Genomic DNA, 25,461 nt, shown 5'->3' on the forward strand with positions numbered 1-25,461 from the left:
CTAGGACTACGCCCAAAAAAAAAAAACATGAAGTGTTGATGTTGATATATATTAATTAGGCTCGCCTAGAAGAGCCTAATGGACTCAGGCCCAAACCACTTGATAAATTTTTTTTTTCGTTTCAATTGCATCTTAGTTTAATTGTAGTTCATGTTTAAGTTCCGCTACACAACAAAAAATTGGGTTAGGTTAAAGAACTAAGATTGATCACTAATCTTCGTGGAAAGATACTCGTACTTGCATCACATTATACTATAAATCGATTCGTGCACTTGCGAGTTTTTATTTGACTTAAATTGATTTAATATTTAGTTGGTTTACGCACATCACATTTCAGGGGAATTGGAGTCATTGTCCACCTCACTTGGGCACTCCAAGTGCAACAAAAAACATACAAGAGTGTGACAAACCTTAAGTCCACCCTTGAAGAAGGGTTGACTGGGTTTTGACTCATTCGAATTGGTGGTGTGAAATTCACTCATCAACATTAAGGACACAACCTGATAATTTTGTGAACATCAAGGACATTTTCAAAACTCTTTTTTGAATGTGAATAAGCAAAGAAATCTGGCCCATTGGAGCCTTGACTTGCAAACTAGTGGTCTTAAGTTCAAACCTCTATGGCACATTGGTAGTATGCGTGTGGCAAAACCACCCTCCCCTTTTTAACTTTGTCCAAAAAGAAATGTGAATGTATAGAATTCTTTTCATTTAACTAGCCCATTGGCACACACGTAATTTTATTTTTTAATTTAATTTTTTAAAAATTATGAAAACAGGTAAATGTATTATATTATCTTCATTTATTTAATAATTTTAATTATTAATATAAGTCTCCCTGCACGCGCGGAAGGTCTTTTTTTTATCACATTCGCTACGCTACGCACTTACAATTTTAATTATTTTTCTTTTTGCAATTGTATTTTTCTAGATGCGCATTTGAAAATGCTTTTTTTTTTCTTTTGCTTGCACAAAATAAATGTGGCAAAAAGAAAAAGAATTAAAATTGTAAGTCACACATAGCGCGCGTCTTTAAAAAAAAACTAATACTTTCCAATGTTCTAAGAATCAACTTGGAAAAGGCAAGAGTAAACAAAGGTGGCAAAAGAGTTCACTAATTCATGTCTTTTTTTCTCTTTCACTAATTCACTAATTCAAATTCCCGTTCTAAGTATTGCAGGGCTTGTCTCGGCTCTACCGCCAATTAAATATTATACTTTCACGTCACTGTAACATATTTTCATATTTTCATCATAATCAAGTTACTTTTTAACCTATGAGTAATGGGTTGTTCACAATTGGGCTCTTTACATTTTAATTCTCTCCTATTCAAATTTCCATATTTGAATTACATTTTAGTGCCCCTTAAAATCTAATACCCTTGAAAAAGCCAATATTTTCCCACATTCTAAGAATCCACTTGGAGAAGGCAAGAGAAAATAAATGGGACAAAAGAGTTTAATAATTCATGCATCTCTTTCACTAATTCACTAATTCACTAATTCATGCATCCATGGACACCTTTTTTTCTATCACGCTCATGGCGTGCGACTTACAAAGGATTCTATAGGGGATTATAATATCCAACACAATCTTGAACGTTTTTAAGTTGACCATCATTAGTTTGTACAATCATATTTCAACCTCTAACTTTTTCAAATTTCTCATTGCCAACTATTATTGCAGCAACCTGGGATGTAGATAGCAAACTCTATTGTCGATGATGTGGAGGTTGTTCTTTGATAATGAATTTGAAATTCTGTGAATTTCGTCGCTACGCAAGGTGACGAAATGTTTGTAGCATGTAATTCATAGAAAGGCGAGATAAGTCAAATATGGAAATTCATGGATACTGTATATAGGTGCGTAGTCAAGAAAAGGCTAATACTTTCCCACATTCTTTGAATTTCCTTGAAGAAGGGAAAAGAGAAAAAAATGTGGCAAAAGAGTTCACTAATTCATGCATCTTCTCTTTCACTAATTCGAATTTCTGTTGTAAGTAATGCAGGGGTTGTCTCGACTGTATCGACATGGAAGAATAATGTTTAATTGGCGCTACGCGAGACTTCCAGTGTATACTATAGGACATCATAATATCCAACACAATCCTTAACGTTTATAAGTTGACCATCATTTGTTTGCACAATGATATTTCGACCTCTAAGGTTTTCAACTTCCACATTGCCAATTATTATTGTCGCAACCTCGGATGCAGATGCCAAACTATATTGTCAATGATTTGCATGTTGTTCTTTGATAATGAGTCTTTAATTCTGTAAATTTTTTCGTTACGCAAGGTGACAGATTGTTTGCACAAATTGAATATAATGCGTCAAGATTTGTTGTATCTTTTCAACAACATCTCTGTTTAGTGCTTCACTCTCTCACATCAATTGTTAATTTCATGAGTTGTGTCATAAATATACATTTGTAAGAATCTCGATCTATATCTCCAACTTGTAAAATACTTCTAATCTTATGATATATGGAACATCGACTACAAAATGTGTAAATACCACTTCTTCCAGTTACTAGCCTTTCATCAACATGCACACCCGCTGAAGTGAAGGCAAAGATATGATTATAAGCTCGACTGTTTTGCATAAAATGCCTCCAATCGGTAGATTGGTTGTAGCATAGTTCATTCAAGCCCGGAGGAAATAGTATTGGAGGTAGCTTAGTCTTTCCATTTAAGCAACACATTTGTAAGGTTTCATGACAAAACAAAAGGACATCACATCTTGGATAAGCTCAAATCTTGAAAATCTTTTGCCCATTGCAGACTCATTATCAAAAAACAACCTGCAAATCATCGACAATATAGTTTGCCAGCTGCATCCCTGGTTGCTATAATAATAGTTGGCAATGAGGAATTTGAAATCCTACAAGGTCAATATATCATTGTGCAAACAAATGATTGTCAACTTAGGAACGTTCAAGATTGTGTTAGATATTATGATTCCCTACAATATCCATTGTAAGTCTCGGTAATGCCAATTAAATATTATATTTTCACATAGATAGAGCCAAGACAACCCCTGCAATACTTGGAACAAAAATTTGAATTAGTGAAAGAGAAAGATGCATGAATTAGTGAATTTGCTAAATGTAAGATGCATTTCCTATTAAAATGCACGTCTAGAAAACTACAATTTCTGAACAAATAAAAAAAGTCTGGAAAGGCGCATGTGTGATTAAAAAAAGGCCATCTATAAAGGAAAACTTTGAAGATGACCATCTATAAAAATACAATTACAAAAATAGAGAAAGAAGCTTTGTAAGTCAAGCGTAGCATGTGTGATAGAAAAAAGCCTCCCGAGATGCATGAATTTGTGAATTTGTGAAAGAGATGCATAAATTAGTAAACTTTTTTACCATCTTTGTTCTCTCTTGTCTTCTCCAAGCTGATTATTAGAACGCGGGAAAGCTAAATATGAGGTAAGCTAAATCTATAGGATCATGCATTCTTTTATGTTATTATTTGGATTCTCAATGTTTTTTTATATGTGCCCTTCAAGTGGGCCTTATTTATCTTATTTTGTGATTTTTTACTTTTTTTTTATATTATTAATATATTACTTACTTTTACTATTTTCATTATGTAGGCTAGCTTAGTGGCTCCAGATGTTGGCCCATATTTTGCAGCAGTTCAATATGAAGTTATTAGGAAAGATCCAAATAAAATAAAACTTGTTGAATCTACATGGCTGCATCCCTGGTTGCTATAATAATAGTTGGCAATGAGGAATTTGAAATCCTACAAGGTCAATATATCATTGTGCAAACAAATGATGGTCAATTTAGGAACGTTCAAGATTGTGTTGGATATTATGATTCCCTACAATATCTATTGTAAGTCTCGGTAATGCCAATTAAATATTATACTTTTACACAGATAAAGCCAAGACAACCCCTGCAATACTTGGAACAAAAATTTGAATTAGTGAATTAGTGAAAGCGAAAGATGCATGAATTGGTGAATTGCTAAATGTAAGATGCATTTCCTATTAAAATGCACGTCTAGAAAACTACAATTTCTGAACAAATAAAAAAAGTCTGGAAAGGCGCATGCGTGATTAAAAAAAGGTCATCTATAAAGGAAAACTTTGAAGATGACCATCTATAAAAATACAATTACAAAAATAGAGAAAGAAGCTTTGTAAGTCAAGCATAGCATGTGTGATAGAAAAAAAGCCTCCCGAGATGCATGAATTAGTGAATTTGTGAAAGAGATGCATGAATTAGTAAACTTTTTTTACCATCTTTGTTCTCTCTTGTCTTCTCCAAGCTGATTATTAGAACGCGAGAAAGCTAAATATGAGGTAAGCTAAATCTTTGTTCTCTCTTTCTTCAAGTGATATTAGATTTCAAGGGGTACTAAATGTGAGGCAAGTTAAATATGAAAATATGAATAGGAGGGAATTAAAATGTAGAGAGCACAATTGAGGACAACCTACTACTCATATGGTAAAAAGTAACTTGATTTTGACAAGAATTTGAAAAGATGTTACAATACTATGAAAGTATAATATTTAATTAGAGGTAGAGCTGAGCCAACCCCTGCAATACTTAAAAAGGGAATTTGAATTAGTTAAAGCGAAAGATGCATGAATTAGTGAACTCTTTTGCCACATTTGTTTTCCTTTGAATTCTCCAAGTCGATTATTAGAAAATAAGAAAGCATTAGCCTTTTTTCTTTCCACACCCCTATTTTCAATTTCAATTTTCTTATCCATTTGTGTTTTCAATTTTCGTTCTCTTGTCACAATTTTTTTTTTTTTATTTTATTTTATTTTATTTTTTATTTTTATTTTTTTTAAAGAATGTCATACAATCAATGCTATGGAGCTGCTATTTGAGGTTTTCATATCAGAATTTTGCACTTCACAAAGCTTTTGCTCTTAGAATTCTGGTGGCTAAAGTACCACGCTCAAATTCTTGAAGGAAAATAGTGGAGACTACCCTAGTGAGCTATATCGAGCCTAATTGCTTTCTTGAGAGGGTTTAAAGTGTTCTATTTCTCATCCATACTTATTTTCTTCAATTCACTCTAATTGATCTCATTATTCCATTTTGATTGAATACTAAGGATGATTCTCTTTTGCAGATATCATGTGCTTGCTCTCATTCATGAATGAACTCATTGAAGTGATGCTAGGCTATGTGTGCATAACCATTCTATGTGCTTTCTTTTCACCCTACCTATATGTGTGTTCCATCAACCCTCTTGAAGCCAAACACTTAAAGCCTTTTCTTCTATCACCCTCATCATTTCCCTACCTTTGTATCTCAATCTGAGATACTTGACCTATTGTAGCCATACCCTATAGCTTAGAAATATACCAAGGTGTGCCAAGATAAAGTTTGAAGCAAGGAAGTTGCAGCCATGTACCTAAATAAAGATGATGTGAATCTGTGCAATGAAGTTAATGAAGATGCAGATCAAATCAACGAAGATGAAAGTGTTTCGATTTGATCTAAGTGTGAAAAATAAAGTCTATGCCAGGAGATACCATGAAGTTTGCTGCCATGCCAATCTAAATCAATGATGCCTTGCAGATTAATGAAGCATGCAACCTTGGTATGTTCTTAAGTTATTTGTTTTTCCTTCCAATTCTTCCATTTCCCCTAAACCTTAGCCTTTCATTACAACATTGTGAAAGACCTAGCTGATCTTTGAGGATGTATTCATGGGTGCTGGTAAGTATGTGTGTATCTCTATTCTTAGTATTTAATTCCTTTCATGAGATCTAACCAAATTTGTGCTTCTATTTCATACACTCACTTATGCTTTCTTGAGAGAATTAAAACTTAGGTTCTGAGTGATTGAGTGTTATCTGTGAGAATTAGAGTCGAAGCATGTTCTCTATTCAAGGTTTGAGTGTGCTTGCTTTGAAACTGTGTGCCTTTGAGCTATAGCTTCCACTTGTACACACTGATTGATGACCTATCTTGGCAACTCTATGGTGTTGGAGGTATGACTAAAACTTTCTTTCATTTTCATTAGTTGATTTCAAAGTTGTTTTTCTAACCATTTTGTTTTGTAGAGTTAGAAAAACGTTTGTGGGTATCGTATCTGTTAAACCCTCAGGAGACACAACTCCTCCTACTAGGGATGCCTAGAGGTTTAAAGGCTTGTTGCATACGCTCAATGCAATCGAGTTACCGACGAAAGTGGTCTAGTTAACTTCTTGTTTTGTTTTTATCTTTGTTTCTCTTTTGTTTTGCTCGAGGACTAGCAAAATCTAAGTTTGGGGGTGTGTTAAGCTCATAATTTCATACATATACATGCCCAATTTACTTACTTCTTTTGCTTAGTTCCTATAATTCTAAGTTATTTCCCTCCCTTTGTGTGTTTTGTAGGCCAATAGAGCAAGAGAGCATAATTCATGCAATTCAAGCATGTTAAGGCCTAATTTGGATGAATGGAAGAAGAGCTTAAAAGACAAACTCATTTTGGCTACAGCCCCCTGCCAGTCCAGTTCCGTAGGTCATATTGCAAGCTTTGTTTCAGCAACCTACACAGCTCGGATGAGGCAGCATTCTTCATGAAAGTTGTTCCAATGGGTGTGTACTATAACATATCCAAAAGTCAGCCCCATTGGATAAATATGGAGTCTGTTACCTAGCAAACACAGAGCCATGCTCAGGATGGATTTTATCAGCGCGCAAAATGAGTTAGCAATTTGTTTTGGCCTTAACTTCCTCCTCCGACCTTGGATTGGCCCAAATGATATATGGCTGGAAAGAAGACATTCTGAACTTCAATTTCGAGTGCTTAAAGTCCTAATTTGATTAAGAGAAGCCCAAGTTGTAAGCCCTTGAAGTTGCTGGTTATGCTGACCTCAGCATGTGCTGGTTGGATGCTTGGTCATGGTGAGCTAGGTATGAGCTATCATTTCTGATTGGAAGCTTGGTCATGGTGACATGAAGATGAGCTAGGGCTGCTGGTGGGATCTATTGGTGAAGTGCATCAACCAATTCAGATTTTATAATGCAAGTGTTGTATGCATTAGTGAAGTGCATCAACCAATTCATCTTTTATAATGCAAGTGTTGTATGCATTAGCCATATTGAATTCAGATTTGTCACTCCCCTCTCCCTATAAATACCACATCCATTCCACATTCAAGACACAACAAATCCTGAGATTCACAACCCCCACAATTCACTCCAACCATCCTCAAACACTCTCAAAATCCCAAACACTCCAACAATCACCAAAACAACTCCAGCAAACCTCTCTTCCATTTCCCTACGAATTTCATCTTCCTTAGCCATCACCACTCACTCAAACTCATCCTAAATCACCTCCATATCCTTCATACATCTTTCTAGAAGTGGGGAAGCTCTTGGAGAAGCATTAGAAGTGGAGAAGCACTTGGAGAAGCCTTGGACACCACAAGAACTTCAGAAAAAGGGTTTTTCTACTCTTATTGTATTCATTATGTTTTCTCATTTCTGTTCAAGTCTCTTTTCCATTATGAGTAGCTAAATCCATAACTAGGGCTTCGATGTAACCTAACATGAATATTCTGGGTTTATAAGTTTGGAGTTTCAAGTTTGATTCATGATTCATGTTCTTATTCATTATGCTTATAAGTTAACATGCTTGTTTGAATGATTGATCACCATTAGAACTTGTTTGTTAACTATCTTGGTTTGAATTAAGAGTATACACCATGCTTTAATTCGAATTGAACTATGAATAAGAAGAGTATGTATGGACATTCGACAACAGGGATTAGATACATACTTGGTTGTTTAAAATGTTCTTCTATGCTTAATGGGTTCCTAATGCTTAATTTTAGGTTAGACAACAAATGATCAAATTAGGGAATTAGGAACACAAGGTTAGGACCAAACACCATGGCCTAATCATACTTTAGCTAGAATCAATCTTTGAATCTGAATTAGACTTGTTACTTGAATCTTTATAACCCAGAATTGAATTGTTATGGTGATTCGAATGCCCTAGTCTCAAAATCTGTTTTCCAACTAGGGCATTCGAATCACCATAACAATTCAATTCTGGGTTATAAAGATTCAAGTAACAAGTCTAATTCAGATTCAAAGATTGATTCTAGCTAAAGTATGATTAGGCCATGGTGTTTGGTCCTAACCTTGTGTTCCTAATTCCCTAATTTGATCATTTGTTGTCTAACCTAAAATTAAGCATTAGGAACCCATTAAGCATAGAAGAACATTTTAAACAACCAAGTATGTATCTAATCCCTGTTGTCGAATGTCCATACATACTCTTCTTATTCATAGTTCAATTCGAATTAAAGCATGGTGTATACTCTTAATTCAAACCAAGATAGTTAACAAACAAGTTCTAATGGTGATCAATCATTCAAACAAGCATGTTAACTTATAAGCATAATGAATAAGAACATGAATCATGAATCAAACTTGAAACTCCAAACTTATAAACCCAGAATATTCATGTTAGGTTACATCGAAGCCCTAGTTATGGATTTAGCTACTCATAATGGAAAAGAGACTTGAACAGAAATGAGAAAACATAATGAATACAATAAGAGTAGAAAAACCCTTTTTCTGAAGTTCTTGTGGTGTCCAAGGCTTCTCCAAGTGCTTCTCCACTTCTAATGCTTCTCCAAGAGCTTCCCCACTTCTAGAAAGATGTATGAAGGATATGGAGGTGATTTAGGATGAGTTTGAGTGAGTGGTGATGGCTAAGGAAGATGAAATTCGTAGGGAAATGGAAGAGAGGTTTGCTGGAGTTGTTTTGGTGATTGTTGGAGTGTTTGGGATTTTGAGAGTGTTTGAGGATGGTTGGAGTGAATTGTGGGGGTTGTGAATCTCAGGATTTGTTGTGTCTTGAATGTGGAATGGATGTGGTATTTATAGGGAGAGGGGAGTGACAAATCTGAATTCAATATGGCTAATGCATACAACACTTGCATTATAAAAGATGAATTGGTTGATGCACTTCACTAATGCATACAACACTTGCATTATAAAATCTGAATTGGTTGATGCACTTCACCAATAGATCCCACCAGCAGCCCTAGCTCATCTTCATGTCACCATGACCAAGCTTCCAATCAGAAATGATAGCTCATACCTAGCTCACCATGACCAAGCATCCAACCAGCACATGCTGAGGTCAGCATAACCAGCAACTTCAAGGGCTTACAACTTGGGCTTCTCTTAATCAAATTAGGACTTTAAGCACTCGAAATTGAAGTTCAGAATGTCTTCTTTCCAGCCATATATCATTTGGGCCAATCCAAGGTCGGAGGAGGAAGTTAAGGCCAAAACAAATTGCTAACTCATTTTGCGCGCTGATAAAATCCATCCTGAGCATGGCTCTGTGTTTGCTAGGTAACAGACTCCATATTTATCCAATGGGGCTGACTTTTGGATATGTTATAGTACACACCCATTGGAACAACTTTCATGAAGAATGCTGCCTCATCCGAGCTGTGTAGGTTGCTGAAACAAAGCTTGCAATATGACCTACGGAACTGGACTGGCAGGGGGCTGTAGCCAAAATGAGTTTGTCTTTTAAGCTCTTCTTCCATTCATCCAAATTAGGCCTTAACATGCTTGAATTGCATGAATTATGCTCTCTTGCTCTATTGGCCTACAAAACACACAAAGGGAGGGAAATAACTTAGAATTATAGGAACTAAGCAAAAGAAGTAAGTAAATTGGGCATGTATATGTATGAAATTATGAGCTTAACACACCCCCAAACTTAGATTTTGCTAGTCCTCGAGCAAAACAAAAGAGAAACAAAGATAAAAACAAAACAAGAAGTTAACTAGACCACTTTCGTCGGTAACTCGATTGCATTGAGCGTATGCAACAAGCCTTTAAACCTCTAGGCATCCCTAGTAGGAGGAGTTGTGTCTCCTGAGGGTTTAACAGATACGATACCCACAAACGTTTTTCTAACTCTACAAAACAAAATGGTTAGAAAAACAACTTTGAAATCAACTAATGAAAATGAAAGAAAGTTTTAGTCATACCTCCAACACCATAGAGTTGCCAAGATAGGTCATCAATCAGTGTGTACAAGTGGAAGCTATAGCTCAAAGGCACACAGTTTCAAAGCAAGCACACTCAAACCTTGAATAGAGAACATGCTTCGACTCTAATTCTCACAGATAACACTCAATCACTCAGAACCTATGTTTTAATTCTCTCAAGAAAGCATAAGTGAGTGTATGAAATAGAAGCACAAATTTGGTTAGATCTCATGAAAGGAATTAAATACTAAGAATAGAGATACACACATACTTACCAGCACCCATGAATACATCCTCAAAGATCAGCTAGGTCTTTCACAATGTTGTAATGAAAGGCTAAGGTTTAGGGGAAATGGAAGAATTGGAAGGAAAAACAAATAACTTAAGAACATACCAAGGTTGCATGCTTCATTAATCTGCAAGGCATCATTGATTTAGATTGGCATGGCAGCAAACTTCATGGTATCTCCTGGCATAGACTTTATTTTTCACACTTAGATCAAATCGAAACACTTTCATCTTCGTTGATTTGATCTGCATCTTCATTAACTTCATTGCACAGATTCACATCATCTTTATTTAGGTACATGGCTGCAACTTCCTTGCTTCAAACTTTATCTTGGCACACCTTGGTATATTTCTAAGCTAGAGGGTATGGCTACAATAGGTCAAGTATCTCAGATTGAGATACAAAGGTAGGGAAATGATGAGGGTGATAGAAGAAAAGGCTTTAAGTGTTTGGCTTCAAGAGGGTTGATGGAACACACATATAGGTAGGGTGAAAAGAAAGCACATAGAATGGTTATGCACACATAGCCTAGCATCACTTCAATGAGTTCATTCATGAATGAGAGCAAGCACATGATATCTGCAAAAGAGAATCATCCTTAGTATTCAATCAAAATGGAATAATGAGATCAATTAGAGTGAATTGAAGAAAATAAGTATGGATGAGAAATAGAACACTTTAAACCCTCTCAAGAAAGCAATTAGGCTCGATATAGCTCACTAGGGTAGTCTCCACTATTTTCCTTCAAGAATTTGAGCGTGGTACTTTAGCCACCAGAATTCTAAGAGCAAAAGCTTTGTGAAGTGCAAAATTCTGATATGAAAACCTCAAATAGCAGCTCCATAGCATTGATTGTATGACATTCTTTAAAAAAAATAAAAAATAAAAATAAAAAAAATAAAAAAAATAAAAAAAAAATTTGTGACAAGAGAACGAAAATTGAAAACACAAATGGATAAGAAAATTGAAATTGAAAACCTTCCCCCCAGACCTGAATTGAACATTGTCCTCAATGTGAAAGCATACAAAAGATGATTGAGAACAAACAAATGATAAAGGGAAAAGTTTAGAAGAAGGTTTAGGAAAAATAAAAAATAAAAAAAATGAATATATAAGCAACTCATGGATGACCAGTTAAGGGCCTCAGAAAACACAGCCAGGGGATCCGGGAAGGTTGGAGGGGTCACAATGGTCCCGCTTAAAACCCAAACTTCTTAGACACCGAAGGTGTCGCCTAAAGAACTCCTAGACACTGTATTGACGGAAGTGCTCACTGGAGTTACCATAAGTTAGCTCATATGAAAAATCTTTTTAAATTTTTAAATTTTTTTATTTTTTTTAAATTTTTATAAAAAAAAAAAAACAGAAATTTAAAATAATAACAAGTAAAGAGAAAGGATTGAAATGCTCCCCCTTGATGCGATTAGGTCGATTGCTACCAAGCACCTTCTTCTTGAACACATGGGTTGCCTCCCAAGAAGCGCCTTAGTTACTGTCTTGGCAAGACATTGTGCAATCAGCTAAGTTGATGGTACGAAGGGAAGTTGATCTACCACATGGCCAGTTTGGATGCCAGCTGAAACTCCCTCATAGAATGGCTTTAAACGTTGTCCATTTACTTTGAAAGTCGAGCCATCTTTAGGGTTTTGAATCTCCACAGCTCCATAGGGAGAAACATTGACCACGGTGAATGGGCCTTGCCATCTAGACTTCAATTTTCCTGGTAAGAGACGCAAACGTGAGTTAAACAAAAGAACTGACATACCTTTGGAGAACTCTTTCCGTTGAATGTTTCTGTCATGGTAACTCTTGGTTCGTTCTTTGTAAAGCTTTGCATTCTCATAAGACTCATGTCTAATTTCTTCCAATTCATTCAGCTGAAACTTTCTTGCATGGCCTGCCTTGTCTAGATCAAAATTTAACTTCTTGATGGCCCAAAAAGCATTGTGTTCAAGCTCCATTGGCAGGTGACAAGCTTTCCCAAACACAAGACGATAAGGGCTCATTCCAATGGGAGTCTTATATGCTGTCCTATAAGCCCATAATGCATCATTGAGCTTGGCTGCCCAATCTTTCCTTGTATTGTTCACCACCTTCTCCAGGATGTGCTTAATTTCTCTATTGCTTATTTCCACTTGACCAGAAGTTTGCGGATGATATGGTGTAGAGACTCGATGGGTGATGTTGTACTTCTTCATGAGTGCTTCGAATGGCTTGTTACAGAAGTGGCTGCCTCCATCACTAATGACAGCCCTTGGAGTACCAAACCTTGTGAAAATATTATCCTTCAAGAACTTCAGCACCACCTTATAATCATTGGTTTTGGTGGCTATGGCTTCCACCCATTTAGACACATAATCAACAGCAACAAGTATGTAAGTATAACCAAAGGAAGATGGGAATGGTCCCATGAAATCAATACCCCACACATCGAAGAGCTCCACAACAAGTATGTTATTCAATGGCATTTCATTCCTGCGACTTATGTTCCCCATCCTTTGGCACCTATCACACTTAACACAAAAATTAAATGCATCTTTAAATAGAGTGGGCCAAAAGAAACCAGATTGCAGAATTTTAAGTGCTGTTTTCTTAGCTCCAAAGTGACCTCCACAGGCCAATTCGTGGCTATGCCTAAGTATGCTTTCTTGCTCTTCTTCTGGAACACATCTTCTGATGAGTTGATCCGGGCAATACTTGAATAAGAAAGGTTCATCCCATACATAATGTTTCACCATGGAAAAGAACTTCTTCTTATCCTGAGAAGTTAGATCATTTCTAAGAACACCACAAGCAAGATAATTAACAAAATCAGCATACCATGGCTCTTTGACTTGGGCAGCATATAGTTGTTCATCAGGGAAAGTCTCATTCAAGGGTAGCACAGCTCCTCCTTTTTCTTCAACCACAATTCTGCTCAAATGATCAGCTACCACATTCTCACATCCCTTCTTATCTCGAATCTCCAAATCGAATTCTTGCAGCAAGAGAATCCATCTAATCAAGCGTGGTTTGGCATCCTTCTTAGTGAGCAAGTATCTAAGGGCTGCATGGTCAGAATAAACAATTACTTTAGAACCAACAAGGTAAGAACGAAATTTTTCTAAAGCAAAAACCACAACAAGCAACTCCTTCTCTGTTGTGGAGTAGTTGATTTGAGCATCATTCAAGGTCCGGCTAGCATAATGAATCACATGGGGCAGCTTGTTCTTCTTTTGACCTAAAACTGCACCAATAGCAAAGTCAGAGGCATCACACATTATTTCAAATGGTAAAGACCAATCCGGAGCTATGATAATAGGGGCTGAAGTTAGCTCCCTCTTCAAGGTAGAAAAAGCTTCCATGCAAGCTTCATTAAACTCAAAAACAGCATCCTTAGCAAGGAGATTACACAATGGCCTTGTAATGCTTGAGAAATTTTTGATGAACCTTCTATAGAATCCAGCATGACCTAGAAAGCTTCTAATTCCTTTAACAGAGGTAGGGGGTGGAAGATTTGAGATGAGGTCGATCTTGGCTTTATCCACTTCGATTCCCTTGCTTGAAATCACATGGCCTAGTACAATGCCTTGTCTCACCATGAAGTGACACTTCTCCCAATTCAAAATCAGATTTGTTTCCTGGCATCTTTTAAGCACTAGAGACAAGTGGTGAAGACAATTATCAAAAGAGGAACCAAAAACTGAAAAATCATCCATAAATACCTCAATGAATCGTTCCACCATATCTGAAAAGATTGACATCATGCATCTTTGGAAAGTTGCTGGGGCATTGCATAAACCGAATGGCATCCTTCTATAAGCAAACGTACCAAATGGGCATGTGAATGTGGTTTTCTCTTGGTCTTCCGGAGCAATGGGAATTTGATTATAACCTGAAAAACCATCAAGAAAACAATAGTAAGCATGGCCAGATAAACGTTCAAGCATTTGATCAATAAAAGGTAAGGGGAAATGATCTTTTCTAGTGGATGTGTTCAACTTCCTGTAATCAATGCAAACTCTCCAACCAGTGACAGTTCGTGTAGGAACTAGCTCATTCTTCTCATTCTTCACAACGGTGATTCCGGACTTCTTTGGAACAACTTGCACAGGGCTCACCCACTTAGAATCTGAAATTGGGTAGATGATTCCTACATCGAGTAGCTTTAAAACTTCAGCTCTAACCACCTCTTTCATGTTGGGATTTAGCCTCCTTTGGGCATCACGAGATGGTTTGCTGTCTTCTTCCATTAAAATCCGGTGCATGCACATGCTTGGACTAATTCCTTTGATGTCTGCTATGGTCCACCCAATGGCTGTTTTATGCTCTTTTAGAACTTTAATTAAGCTCTCTTCTTCATGTGAGGAGAGACCTGCAGCAATTATAACAGGGAGAGTTTCGTTAGCACCCAAATATGTATATTTAAGATTATTGGGAAGAGGTTTAAGTTCTAGCTTTGGTGGGATGACAATGGATGGCTCCAATTTCGCGGATGATGGTCCAAGAGGCTCGATTGGTGGCCTAAAGGATGGTGGGTATGGCGGAAACACTTCTAAGGCAGCCACCACTTCTTGGAACTCCGGTTCACAAAGATCTTCCTCTTCTTGTGTTAAGACAGCTTCTAGAGCATCATTAGACTTTCTCTGCAAAATTTTGGAAGAAACCTCATGATCCACAACATCAATTGAAAAGCAAGAATCAAGAGAGATAGAAGGTTGAGATAGAGCATTAAGCATTTTAAATTCAACAGTTTCACCCAAAACAGTCATGGAGAGAGTGCTATCTTTCACTTTGATGATTGTGTCTGCAGTGGCCATGAATGGCCTGCCTAGGAGAATGGGATCAACACGATCTCCATTTGGATTGTCTTCCATGTCCATCACTACAAAATCAGCAGGGAGAATTAGTGTATTAACTTGAACTAGAATATCTTCTACAATACCTTTTGGATATTTTATAGAATGATCAGCTAGTTCAAGTCGCATTGAAGTCTTCTTCATCCCTTCTAAGCCAAGCTCTTGATAAACTGAATATGGCAAAACATTGATGCTTGCTCCCAAGTCCAACATGGCTCTTCCAACCTTCTTGCCTCCAATGTTAATGGGAATGTCAAAGCTGCCAGGATCATCTAGTTTTGGTGGAAGCTTCCTTTGCAATACAGCACTTACATTCTGGTCGAGCTTTACTCCTTCATTTGGAGCGAAATTGAGCTTGTGAGTTTTCAAGTCCTTGATGAATTTTCCATATGCAGGAATCTGTTCAATAAGATCAAGCAAAGGCAAATTGATATTAACTTTACTCAAAATATCATAAATCTCTTTAAAAGCCTTATCTTGCTTTGCTTTCTTAAGACGGCCTGGAAATGGAATCTGTGGAACATATGGAGCGGGTGGCACGTATCTATCTTCTTGAAGATGTGGTGGCACAAATTTGTCATCCCTTTTATGCAATTGGAATTGATCGGATTTCTGAGAATCTGATTTGGCCTTAGGAGCAGATTGAGAAGTTTTGAGTTGTTCTCCTTCCGTGGCCATGGTCTCCTCCTCTTCATTTTCTACAATCACAACATCATTTGAAAGATTAGAATCATCTTTATTATCAATGATCTTACCTGATCTGAGCACATGAATGGCCTTGGCTTCTGGGTTCTTTGGATTGATCTCAGTTTGGCTTGGCCATTTCCCAGGCACTCTTTGAGTTATTTCAGCAGCTATTTGGCCTAATTGGACTTCCAATTTGGAGATGGCAGCTTGTGTAGTTTGCTGAAAATTGGATTGGTTGATTGCCATCTGCTTCACTATATCTTCCAATGATGATGATGATTGTTGTGGCCTTTGGAATGAAGGGGGATTTGCTTGATTCTGGGTATTTCTCCATGAAAAGTTTGGATGATTCCTCCAACCTGGATTATAACTTTGAGAGTATGGATCATTTCTTGGACCTTGGTTGTAGGAATTTACCAACTTAGCTTGCTCTTGCACAAATTCTGGATATCCAGCCCCAAGTGGACAAGCTGTGGTAGCATGGTCATGAGATTCACAAATGCTACACACTTCCTTCGGAGGGCTTCTTGAGTTTAATGCAAGAAGAGCATCTAGCTTTTGTTCCAGTTTTGAAATCTGCACACTAGAAGCATCATTAGAACCACTAATAACACGTTTACCTCTTGTATCCGTATGTTGGGTCTCCATTGCTATCTCCTCAAAGAGTTCGTACGTTTCTTCTGGAGTTTTGGTTTTAAAAGAACCACCTGCAAAATTGGTGACTATATTATGACTAGAAGGGGTTAGTCCTTTATAAAACATACGCATTTGAAGCTTCAATGGAATCCCATGATGAGGACATTGGTTGAGCAACCCATTGAATTTCTCCCATGCTTCACAAAACGATTCATCATCTTGCTGTGCAAATAACAAGATCTTGTCCCTAAGCATGTCGGTCTTTTGCGTGGAGAAGTATTTTTCCAGGAACTTCTTTTGAATGGCAGACCATGTAGTGAGTGAACCAGGCTTCAAAGAATTCAACCAATACTTCGCCTTATCCTTTAAAGTGTATGGAAACACTCTCATTCGAAGTTGATCTTCTGTCACACCTGTCAAGGGAAAAGAACTCACAACATTAAAAATATCCTTTATATGAGTCAATGGATCTTCATTAGGTAAACCATAAAAGGAAGGCAGCATATTAAGATGAGAAGATTTAAGCTCATAATTTCGAGCTACAGTGGGCAGCAAAATGCTTGAAGGAGATGCTGGAATTGTTGGGATATCAAGTTCTCCCATGAACTCAATGGCAGCCATCATTTCTTCTTCTTCTTGGTCTGAACTTGCTTCCGAATTTGAAAGTGAAGAACCGGGAAGTTCAGTGTGGAGAGCAAGACTTGTAAATGTAGCAAGAGCTTGCTCTTTTGCAGTTGACAACTCCCTTTCTAGACGATTCTGAATTTCAGAGGTCACTCGTCTGGGTTGCAATGATGGTCCTGCGTTCAAAGATCTAGAACGTTGGAACGAAGACCTCACTTGTTCAAGTAATGGATTTTTAGACATAAACTACCTGAAACAGAAAATTAGATTAATTAGAAACACTAAAAAGAATAGGGTAACCTTGGGCACATAACCAGGGAAGAACTTTCGTTCAGTCCCCGGCAACGGCGCCAAAATTTGTTGTTAATATTATGTTAACTCGCAATTGTACGGGGCAATTAGTAGTATAGCAAGACAAGTACGAGGTCGTACCCACGAAGACTGAGAAGTTAAAACTAGTTATGTACTTAGATTACCAAATTCAAGAAAGTAGGAGGTTATGTCTAAAACAGAATTTAAAACAAGAGTGGTTGTGATTGTTGAACAAAAGAAGCAAAATGAAATTGCAAACAAAAACAAGTAAACAAATGTAACAAAGTGTGGTTTTAAGAGTTGGAAAACAGATTTTGAGACTAGGGCATTCGAATCACCATAACAATTCAATTCTGGGTTATAAAGATTCAAGTAACAAGTCTAATTCAGATTCAAAGATTGATTCTAGCTAAAGTATGATTAGGCCATGGTGTTTGGTCCTAACCTTGTGTTCCTAATTCCCTAATTTGATCATTTGTTGTCTAACCTAAAATTAAGCATTAGGAACCCATTAAGCATAGAAGAACATTTTAAACAACCAAGTATGTATCTAATCCCTGTTGTCGAATGTCCATACATACTCTTCTTATTCATAGTTCAATTCGAATTAAAGCATGGTGTATACTCTTAATTCAAACCAAGATAGTTAACAAACAAGTTCTAATGGTGATCAATCATTCAAACAAGCATGTTAACTTATAAGCATAATGAATAAGAACATGAATCATGAATCAAACTTGAAACTCCAAACTTATAAACCCAGAATATTCATGTTAGGTTACATCGAAGCCCTAGTTATGGATTTAGCTACTCATAATGGAAAAGAGACTTGAACAGAAATGAGAAAACATAATGAATACAATAAGAGTAGAAAAACCCTTTTTCTGAAGTTCTTGTGGTGTCCAAGGCTTCTCCAAGTGCTTCTCCACTTCTAATGCTTCTCCAAGAGCTTCCCCACTTCTAGAAAGATGTATGAAGGATATGGAGGTGATTTGGGATGAGTTTGAGTGAGTGGTGATGGCTAAGGAAGATGAAATTCGTAGGGAAATGGAAGAGAGGTTTGCTGGAGTTGTTTTGGTGATTGTTGGAGTGTTTGGGATTTTGAGAGTGTTTGAGGATGGTTGGAGTGAATTGTGGGGGTTGTGAATCTCAGGATTTGTTGTGTCTTGAATGTGGAATGGATGTGGTATTTATAGGGAGAGGGGAGTGACAAATCTGAATTCAATATGGCTAATGCATACAACACTTGCATTATAAAATCTGAATTGGTTGATGCACTTCACCAATAGATCCCACCAGCAGCCCTAGCTCATCTTCATGTCACCATGACCAAGCTTCCAATCAGAAATGATAGCTCATACCTAGCTCACCATGACCAAGCATCCAACCAGCACATGCTGAGGTCAGCATAACCAGCAACTTCAAGGGCTTACAACTTGGGCTTCTCTTAATCAAATTAGGACTTTAAGCACTCGAAATTGAAGTTCAGAATGTCTTCTTTCCAGACATATATCATTTGGGCCAATCCAAGGTCGGAGGAGGAAGTTAAGGCCAAAACAAATTGCTAACTCATTTTGCGCGCTGATAAAATCCATCCTGAGCATGGCTCTGTGTTTGCTAGGTAACAGACTCCATATTTATCCAATGGGGCTGACTTTTGGATATGTTATAGTACACACCCATTGGAACAACTTTCATGAAGAATGCTGCCTCATCCGAGCTGTGTAGGTTGCTGAAACAAAGCTTGCAATATGACCTACGGAACTGGACTGGCAGGGGGCTGTAGCCAAAATGAGTTTGTCTTTTAAGCTCTTCTTCCATTCATCCAAATTAGGCCTTAACATGCTTGAATTGCATGAATTATGCTCTCTTGCTCTATTGGCCTACAAAACACACAAAGGGAGGGAAATAACTTAGAATTATAGGAACTAAGCAAAAGAAGTAAGTAAATTGGGCATGTATATGTATGAAATTATGAGCTTAACACCCTACAATATCCACAAATTTCCATATTTGACTTACCTCGTCGTTCTATAAATTATTTTACGCGCGAGCAGGAAGCCTTTTTTCGATCGCGTGCATTATGCGCAACTTACATTTTTATTTTTATTTTTATTTTTTTTGCAATTGTATTTTTCTAGAAGCTTAGAAAACTCAGTTTAGAAAATAAGAGATTCAGAAAATTTTATGAGATGAAGTGGAAACAAGTAGTAGCTTTTTTCGTATATTTTTCCCTTCAGGCTATATATATATATACACCAATTTCAACACAAACTAGTCTCGAGAGCCAGACCATAAGAAGCAAATCAATCATCGAAGTCCCCAATCTGACAAAGACGGAGCCTTTGCCAAGCAACCACCTTTTGAAGGTTTCGCCACATCTTTGTTTTACCGTGATGGATGGCTGAGTGGAGGTGGTTGTGGATGTGGATGGTGCATTGGCCGCAATAGAGGAGGTAGAAGTGGCGCCAAAGCCATACCCAACTTATTCCACAAGAAAGTCAATCACATGCTAATCTTGAACTGAAACAACTTTTTTCAAAGTAGGAATGGTTGTAATATGATTATTTTCCAAAATATGAGAAAAGTATCGAAAGAAACGTTCCCACAAATTCTTCTTTGCCTCATAAGTAGAATTCAACTCCAATTGCGCAATGCATGCCCTTCTTCATTTGTCCAGTTCAAGCTTTTCAATTCATCCAGGTTTTCTTCATATTCTGTCATTCTTTTTATAACATTTATAAATACTAGAGGTCAGCATTTGTTCTTGGACTTGTCGCGGCTATTTGCCAATTTGGGGAAATGAGTATTATTTTGGTAAAAATTGGGGAAATTTGGTTTTCTTTTGTTAACAATTGGGGAAAATGAGTTTTTCTATAAATTACTTTTCGCGCATGCTGGAAGCCTTTTTTCGATCGCACGAGCTACGCGCAACTTACAATTTTAATTCTTTTTCTTTTTGCAATTGTATTTTTCTAGATGCGCATTTTAAAGAGAAAGATGCATGAATTATAGAATTAGTGAAAAATGTGCATGAATTAGTGAATTAGTGAATTACTTTCATATTGCTACAAAATGTGATCGAAAAAAGGCCTTTCGCATGCTTGGAAAGTTATTCATAGAACGGCAAGGTAGGTTAAATATGTCATAGATACTATAAGGGCGTGTGATGAAAAAAGGCCAATACTTTCCCACGTTCTAATAATTGACTTGGAGAAGGCAAGAGAGAATTATAAATGTGGCAAAATAGTTTACAAATTCATTCATCTTTCTTTTGTTGGAAAAAAACATTTAGAAACAATTTATGCAATTTTTTGCTCAAAATTAATGCATACTTAAAAGCATGTACAATGCTAAGCTAACATGATATGGGTTAGAAAAACCTGGAAATAATGGTCGAGGCAAGTGCTAGGTACTTTGTCCACTGCGGTGCTCATGGTTGATTAACGTTTGTCTCTCAAGATACAACGACCTCGTCCTTACGATAGTAGCACTCCAAATCATATGGACTCACTTATGAGACTACAAAAATCTCTATAATGCATTATGTAATGAATATGTATATGTAAAAGTTATATCTTAACCTATCTAACATGTGTAGGTCTTGCCTACTTATATATAGGGATGGTCATTTATACCGAAAACCCGATCGAACCGGACCGGTTTTGGCGGGTTGGTCCGATTTTGTAACTAAAATTATTGAAATCGACAGAAAAACCGGCTGACCCGATGGTGAACCGATTTTGAACCGGTTTGAATTTTTTAAAATCGGCGAAACCCGAACCGGACCGCTTCTATGTAAATTGCGTAAAAATCCAGAAAGTGCGCGCACATGGAGAATCGAACTCTGTTCAGAGTTCGGATGCAAGGCCCAAATACCACTGGACTGATGCGTCATCTTATGCAACATGTGTATAATTGTAGTATTTATTACAATGTAAAAGAATTAAAAAGACATTTAGAAAAGAGTTAGGGTTTCCCCTGCCCCACAAACTCTCCTTTTATTTTTCTTTTCTCCCAGCCGTCATTCTTCTTTCTTCTTCATCCCGCCCTGCGCGCTGCTTCTTCTTCTTCTTCTTCTTCTTTCGTTCTTCTCTCCATATTCTTCCTTGGCTTCTTCTTCTTTTCTTCTTCTTCCTCCCCATACCCCCCAACGACGAAGTGGTCCTCAAGCAATCCTCTGCCGTCGATACTCGCCGAACCAAACCGCACCGCACCGACTTCTTGGCGTGCCGATTGCAGTCGGTTTTGCATCTTCTCGGCGCGGCGGCGGTCTACAAAATATGTACGCCGACGACCTCCGGTTCGGTGGTCGGCAACTCTTCCCAGCCAGGGTTATCGACCCGTGAACACCCCTACTTATATATGTTAAGGAGCCATTTTTCAAAATATGTGACTTTATTTGAAAGGTCAAGTGATGCATCTGTTAACTTAGAAGATGCATTATTACTTCAAACTTGAAGAGACATATCTCTTCAATTTTAATTTCCATTTAATTTCAGAAAATTCTAATAAATTTTCTAATTCTAAGTATTGCAGGAGTTGTCTCAGCTCTATCAATATGAAAGTATAATGTTTGATTGGCACCATACATGACTTACAATGGATATTGTTGAGGATCATAATATCCAACACAATCTTGAACAATTGTAAGTTGACCATGAGTTGTTTGCATAATGATATTTCGACCTATGAGGTTTTCAAATTCCTCATTGCCAATTATTATTGCAGCAGCCTGGGATGCATATGGCAAACCACCACTTCTTCTAGGTTCTAAACTTTCATCAACATGCACACCCATTGAAGTGAAGGCAAAGACATGATTATAAGCTCGAATGTTTTGCCTAAAATGTCTCCCCTCAGTAGATTGGTTACAGAAGAGTTCATTCAAGCCAGGAGGGGATGGTACTAGAGGTAGCTTAGTCCTTCCATTTAAGCAACACATTTGAAAGGTTTCATATTAAAACAAACGGGCATCACATTTTGGACATGTTGTTGGAGTTGGTAATTGTAATTTTGTAACTCTGATGTTCTCATAAAAATTTCTAGCACAATTATGTGCTCCTGTTATTCCCACTGGATGTTGCCTTTGAGGAACATTGGTGTTATGAGAAGTTCCATTCTCATTGATGAGATTAAAATATTCGTTTGTCTGGAAAGGAAACAATAGTAATAAGATGATTAGGGATTGACTTTGACTTTGACTGTTAATTTTCAACATCTTATCTTCTTCATTTGTTTTCCAATTTTCTCTTCTCTTCTTTTGTACCTCTAATCTCATCTCTCGATGTGCGATCCGTATGTTCCTTTTAGGAAGGTAGTTGGTAGACTCAACTTCTTTGAGTTGACTTGTGAATTAAATTTCACTATTTAATTCATCCTATTGGTGAAGATCAACTAAGTTTGAACCTTTCAGGACTTCCACAAACCATGGTTGACACCTAGCAGTATGTCATGGTTATCCGAGCTAAATACGTGTAGGAAAGAACCTATTTAAATTGGAATGACTATGCAATTGAATCCGTCTCTTACACAATACTCCTTATTCACATATTAGATAATGGAATCTAATGTCGAATATCCTAATGTGAATTATTCCTTTATATGATTTGAAGAGTTCTTCTTTCAAATCTTATCCACTACTATGCGTAGAGATTTGAAATCATATCCTTGGAGTATTATCTCTCCTTACTGAGAGTAGAAATCCCTTGTTGTACATTCATTTGCCTTCATGACTTTATTGAGAGTCCTAATAAACACCTTTAGGTCATGTCTCATACAACACAATTGTATAGTGCCTTCAAAGACAAACAATATAGCCACAAGACATCTATAATGTCTCAGGTCTAAGGATTAGTTTGCACCATTGCAATCTATGAGTTCTAGTTTGACATATGAGTAAAGACTTCCATTCGAGAATTCATATATTTGATCACTTCAATGTACTTGTTCTCCTGGAAGCACCTACACACATATCTTGGTGTCGATACACTCAATGACTTGAGACCTCGTCATTCTCTACATATAGAGAATATATTGTGTGTACTAGTCTTGGCGGAATATTAACGCCTAATTAGTACTTCTACGACCAGGAACATGTTTAGGATTAAGGATCATGATAAGTCGCGATGTATGCAATCTCATTACATAGTTCTCATGTACACTTATATATTCCTAGGACTATAATTGTTTTACTGTTATGGAATATGCCAAATATCATGGTTGAAAAACAACTGATCTTGCCCATGAATAACTTAATAAGTCATTACATAAGATGTCCTTAACATTATATTAATTATTGTATAATTAGTTGGCTGTAAGGGCATACTACTAACATCTAAGTCCACCATAAGGCAATTGTGTCCAATTCAAACAGGCTAGTTGCCTTATATGACTTAAGTGTGTTGTACTTCAAACTTGATTGCTAGGGTGATTAGCATAATTCTCAGCATTAAAATACTGGAATGTTTGTTCTCCTGTATCTTCTGTATTAAGGAATGGGGAAGAAATGAATGTCCATATAATTAAGGTATTGTTGTTTTTTTCAAAATTGAATGAGGTTGAATTGAGTGATTACCATTGTTATTGAAATTTTGTCTAACTCCACCATGAGGCAATTGTATCATGTTCGAATGGGCTAGTTGCCTTATATGACTTAAGCGCATTGTATTTGGAACTTGATTGCTAATGCCTTCATTGAATGACACTATGTTAGGGTGATTGCTATTGCCTTCGTTGAATGACACTATGTTAGGGTGTTGGACTTCTACAACACCATAATTGGTTCGCCGTCGTGCTAAATATTCATCTAGGTGTGCCGAGCTCATTAAGTTTCTTCTTATCCTTTGACGACTCTGCCACCGCTCTCGTTGGCTTTCTCTCTCAAATACATGTGCATTTTGTTGCTCCGTAAAAGTTATTGATTTGTTATGCAAAAATATTAATCACTCTCTAAACCTTTTATTTATTTATTTTGTTATGCAAATATTATAATAAGTTTATGGCTTTGTGTGCATTTTTTAATCACTACAAAGAATAGTAATTGTAATTTTTTTTAAAAAAATCACGGAATGCTTAATCCCTTTATATTTGTTTCTTTCTTTTAGTTGTTTATTTGAAGTTGTAAAAGTATTGGTAGTAATTATTTTTCTAATGGAGGAATGATGTGGGGTGTGAGGGAAGTGGGAACTGCTCCTTTCACACGATTTGGCCGAGTTTTGTGAGTTTGTATTTTTTTTTTCTTCTTCTTATTTTACTGTGTTTTTACGAAAAATAATCATCCAAATTCTAAACATGAATTTCTCATGAGCTATTGGTTTTTTTTTTTTCACGGTTGTTTCTGTTCAAATTTTTTTTTATGAAGCTTGTGAGCCCAACCGTTTTCGCCTAACTTTATAATAGTAGGGATTTTATTAACTAAGTGCTTTGGTAGTATTTGGAATGTTTTACAATTCTCTGTCTTATATATATATATATATATATATACTAGCCCACATGTGTGCCAATTGGATTTCTTTTTTGTTTTTATGTTTTACAATTCTCTGTCTTATATATATATATATATACTAGCCCACACGTGTGCCAATTGGATTTCTTTTTTGTTTTTTTGTTTTTTTGTTTTTATTTTAGAATTAAGAAAAGATAAAATGGCTAGTTATGTTCCATAAAAATTGGATCCCTTATATGATTTGTTTTTAATTTAAATTTTTTTAATAGGAAAATTATAAATTAACCATATTATTCTCATTTAATTAATAATTTCAAGTTTTAATGTTTGCATCAACTAAGGGCATTTTCTGGTATTTTGAATGTTTCACAATCATTTTCTCCCTTTTACTTTATTGTTTTTTTATGCGGGTCTTTTGCTTTATATATGGTAGCCAATTGGTTTTCTTTTTTCCTTTTTTTTATTTTAGAATTAAAAAAGATAATGAATAGTTGTGTTTCATAAAAATAGAATGCATTATCTGATTTGTTTTAAAATTTTAAATTTTTTAATATGAAAAAGTGTGAATTTACCATATTATCCTCATTTAATTAGGATAATTTCAATTCTTAATATTTGCATTAACTG

General features: G+C 36.5%; 1 non-coding gene and 1 pseudogene across 1 annotated transcript; one reads left to right on the forward strand and one right to left on the reverse strand.

The window, feature by feature from the left end:
- Positions 1 to 2,078: 2,078 nt before the first annotated feature.
- LOC148292398 (uncharacterized) lies at positions 2,079 to 24,214 on the reverse strand (annotated as a pseudogene).
- Positions 16,600 to 16,706, forward strand: LOC148292399 (small nucleolar RNA R71). The gene has a single exon (XR_015827207.1). It is a non-coding gene; the product is annotated as a small nucleolar RNA R71 (small nucleolar RNA).
- Positions 24,215 to 25,461: the final 1,247 nt, after the last annotated feature.

This window comes from Prunus avium, chromosome 8 (genome assembly GCF_965620075.1).
Source record: "Prunus avium chromosome 8, drPruAviu1.hap1.1, whole genome shotgun sequence".
In the NCBI taxonomy this organism is placed as follows: Eukaryota; Viridiplantae; Streptophyta; class Magnoliopsida; order Rosales; family Rosaceae; genus Prunus; species Prunus avium.